This window comes from Pteropus vampyrus, unplaced genomic scaffold (genome assembly GCF_000151845.1).
Source record: "Pteropus vampyrus isolate Shadow unplaced genomic scaffold, Pvam_2.0 Scaffold101, whole genome shotgun sequence".
Taxonomy (NCBI): Eukaryota; Metazoa; Chordata; class Mammalia; order Chiroptera; family Pteropodidae; genus Pteropus; species Pteropus vampyrus.
The window spans coordinates 6,633,950-6,638,517 of NW_011888882.1; positions in this window are offsets into that span (position 1 = coordinate 6,633,950).

The window sequence follows — 4,568 nt, forward strand, 5'->3', positions numbered from 1 at the left end:
TATCCATAAATATATAAAGCGAATATGGCAAGTGTTAATTGTTGAATCTAGGTGTTGGGTATATGAGTAAATCGTTCTTTCAACTTTTCTGTATGTTTGAAAATTTTCACGAAATCAGGAAAAAGAGATGATGTATAGAAGATCATGAGCAGAGTGCCTGTCTCTCAGTAGGTCTCAGTAGGTCAAAGAGCAGGGATGGTGAGGATGGCAGGGCAGGGAGTAGGAGGGCGACAGGAGAAGGGGCTGCAGGCTGGTCCAGTGCAGGAGGAGCCCAGGGAGAGTGAGGAAGCCAAGGACCTGGGAGGCCCGGCCATGCCCACTCTCAAAGGGTGTGGGTGAGAAATTGCCCTTCGTGTTCCCCCCTCCAGAGAATCTGGGTGTGGAGGAGGCGCGCCCCACTCCAGTCTGGAGGCTCCTGGCATGTTCATTTCTCTTTCCTCAGGGTTCTGAGAAGAACCATTTGGGTTATTTTCAGGTATTTCAGGTCCTCTTGGTGTGGAGGGGAAACATGATAGAGACCCTTTAAGGCTTGCGTTGTTTGAAATTTATAGACACTTTGAGACCCCCTGACATCCAAGAGTCTCGCTCAACAGCAGTCCTGAGCACCAGAGTGTAAATGAACAAGGAACAAGCTATGAGGACAGCACTTGAACTGGGCAGCTGGTCCCCCTCCCTTGCAGCTCCATTCAGCCCGTGGCTGGACTTCATGGGTCTTCCAGATCCAGTGGCATGAATCCAACCCGGCTGAAGAGGACATATTTGTTTTCTGTTGCTGCTATAACAAATCACCACAAATTTGATCATCTTACTATTCTAGAGGTCAGAAGTCCAGAATGAGTCTCACTGGGCTAAAATCAAGCAGGACTGTGTCCCTTCTAGAGGCACTAGACGAGATTCCGTTTTCTCCTCTTTTCTGATGTCTAGAAGCTGCCCTCATTCCTTGGTTTGTGGCCCCTTCCTCCATCTTTGATGCCAGTCACCTCTTCCTCACAATGCTACCTCTCTGGTCCCAACTCTTCTTCTTCCTCGACTCCATTTAAAGACTCCTGTGATTATCCTGGGCAGGTAATCTCCTTATTTTAAATTTCACTGATAAGCAACCGGAAGTCCGCCTTGCCGTACAACCTAACACATCCACAGGCTCCCGGAGTTAGAATATGGACATCTTCGGCGAGGGGTGGGGGGTGGGGTGGAGGCTATTATTCTGCCTACTACAGAGGATGACCCTAAATGGATGAGCATTTTTACCTTTCGTCCCCAAGTATTTTCAAGCTTTAGTTTCCTTTAGAATCACAGAAAACAATATTTGAAAAGGCAGAATTTTAAGCCCCGTTGGATTCTGATTCAGCACTTTCTGGAATGGACCCAAGGAATCTGAATTTTCAGCAAGCTCCCTCATACCTTCCTGACACACATGATCCAAGGAGCACATTTTTAAAAAATCTGCTTTCCTTAGTCTTTGGATAGAGTATAGTGGCTACATTTTTAAAATCCAATTACAAAATCTATGACCAGTTTAGCGAGCACTTGCTATGTGCCAGATACAGCCTAAGTGCTGTCCATGCATTCTCTCTAATCCCCACAATTACACAATGAGGTAGGGGGATTATCATCACCTCTCTTGCAGATGAGAAAATGAAGGCACAGGGGCTAAGTAACTTACCCAAGGTCATGCAGACAAAGCCAGACACCTACCCATCTCCTTCCTTCTCTTTTTCGAAGGAGCTCTTAACCACTAACTCTAGTACAGTGCTGGCACACAGTAGGCCCTCAATAAATATATGCTGAATTACAGGATGAATAAATAGGTAGGCACTTTGTATGTATTCACTCTAATCCTCATAGGAATTCTAAAGGGAGGTATTATTATTATCCCCAGGAAACAGACAAGGTCCAAAATCTTGGCGAGGATAAGAACCCATCGCTGTGTCTGACACCAAAGTCCATATGCTTCTCACTACACCAGGCCCATGCAAGTGGCAGTCCACATGTTCCCACGAAGGATTCTTTTCACATCACGCAGTTATTAGAACACAAAAATCTTACTGCTTTAAAAGTTAAAACTGGCTTTGAGTTCTGTAGTGAACAAGTGGCTTCTGTCAACAAGAACCTAATCATACAACATCAGTCTCCACCACTCAGGGAAGAAAGTCTTCTTACTCCATCAAAGGTAGAGCTAGCACTAGGCAGAGCCAAGCCTGGGGGAAGGGGCCTGAGCCTTTACACTCAGGGAGGTGCACACAGCAATTAAAAGCTTCAAACCACCCAGGTATGTTCTCTTTAATTCAATTCTTCTGCAGACACCTAGCAGGTCCAAGCGTGCCCTAGGGGAGGGATTTATTGAGGAAACCATCCAGGCCAGTCTTGGAGACAGAAACATCAGAGGGGTGGTGTCTCTCTCTCTCTTTCTCTCCCCAAACACACGCACGCATGCACACACACACATGCCACATGCATACCAGGGGACAGTTTTCCTTCATTATATGGGAAGCTCCCAGCCTGCTGCCATTCCCTGAGCCCTCAAAACTAGCAGTGAATTGCCCTGGCCTCCTGTCTGCATCCAACAGGGCTTCCACCTGGACCACTTCGGCCCTTGCATCATTTCACTTCTGTAGGACAGAAACTGTGTCACCAGCCAGGGTACAGGGCTAACATCTGTGTAGGGTGCACCACCTCCTCCAAAATGGACTCCAGAGATCAAGCCACTCTTTCCCACTATCCCCGCCACACCCCACCTCCCCGCTCTCCCTCCTTTATCTCCCATTCTCTCTTTCTCTCTTTCATCTATTCCCTTTCTCCATTTCTTCAGCGTGTGACTTTGGAAACCTGGAGCAGAGGAGGGTAGGTTGCAGCAAGAAATCATGAACCATTAAGCTTGCTTTAGACTCTGCCTTAGTTTCCCTTCTGGAAAATGAATGCGTCAGCATTTGCCAACTTCCTGACTCACCACAGCGTCTGTGGTCCTGATACTTGCTTTGTGGTTGGTAAAGTGTGTGCCCCATCTCTGTGCTTGTCACGACAGCTTCATGAAGCGTAGAGTGTCTATGAAGTGGACTTTGCAGATGTAGAAACTGATGCCCAGAGAGAGGGAAAGGACTCACTCAAGGCCACATAGCATTTAGTAGCAGAGCCAGGACCAGAGCAAGTCTTCCAACCCTCTCTAGCCATGACACTTGAGTTCTTCATGATAATGGTACCAATTCATGGCACACAAGCACAGAGGACACGGACCATGAATATGGCCCATAGATCTGAAGAACATCAAAGAAACTGAGACAGAAAACCTTACAAGTTGGTTACCTTTTATGCTTAATTACTATGCAACCTAATTATACTGATGGGGCTCATTAGTATATCAAATTTTGTTTTATGTTTTTATATGATAAAAAACCACCCCCACGGAGTGTGGGCCCATGGATTGTGTATGAAGAGAGAGGACTTTTGATGAAGGGCTTGCTGCTGACTTATTGGAAGTGTGTGCAGTACTTCAAGGCACTCAGGTGACTCCCTCATGCCTGCCCCCCAGCACGGGCAGCATTGTTCCCATTTCACAAATGAGAAAGCAGAGGTTCAGAGAGGTTAATCGACTTGCTTTTGGCAAGGCTGTGTTCAGATCAAGGTCTGTCCTGTTCCAAAGTTGAGCCTCCCTCCCCTACTGCAGGACGCCAGCTCCCTCAGGGGCACGAAGGACCTATTAGTTAGGTGGCTCGGTTTCCTCTTCTGTCAAGGCCTGCCTCCTGGTTTCTGCATTTACTAACGAGAGCCTCCCCACCCCCCACCTGCCTCACCCCATGTGCCAACCAGCATGGCAGGGCAGGAAAAGAATTCCTGGGGCACCAGCCTGTAGGAGAATGTTAGAGCCTTTCCTTTGGAGGAGCAAGTTCCCCCCACTTGGTGGAGGAGCCAGTCAGACCCTCAAGGTCCCTGAGTCCCTGGGGAACAGCCCTGTTCTGAAAGCTGGAAGCCATGCCCAGGGGCACGGTTGGGTCAGGGCCGGGCCCCGGAGCAGCTCCGCTCTCCCTGTGCCCAGCCAGGCTATCCTCCAGCTGGTTGTGCAATCTTGCTATGAATAGGTCTAGGTGTATGGTTTGGTGCCAAAGAGACCAGACTTGTTTCCTTCGGGTGACAGCTCCCCTCTGGAATTCTGGGAGGTGAGGGAGTGCAGCTGCGAGGTCAGGCTGCTGCCCCCGAGGGTGGGCGGGCCAAGTTGGTGGCGTGAGGGGCGGAGCATGTGGCCAGACTGGATGGACAGGTTGGCAGTATGACTTTTCAGTGTGCTGGCACAAGGATGGGTGTTCAACTTTGAGTGCCAAGAGCTCCTTCTCCGTCACCAGGCCATCCTGAGTCTGCCTCCCAAGCATCTCGCTCAACCCCCGCCCCTCTCACCAGGCCCTTATTACCTTACGTACAGACTTTAAACAAAGGAGCTTGGAGGAGGAGAGGAAAACCAGACTTGCAATTTAATTTTTAAAATATAGAGAATATAGAGGATAAACAAGGATTCTCATATATTGTTAGTGTTCCGAGGTGGTACATTGGAGGGCAAGTTGGTCCATCTCTCTCTCTCT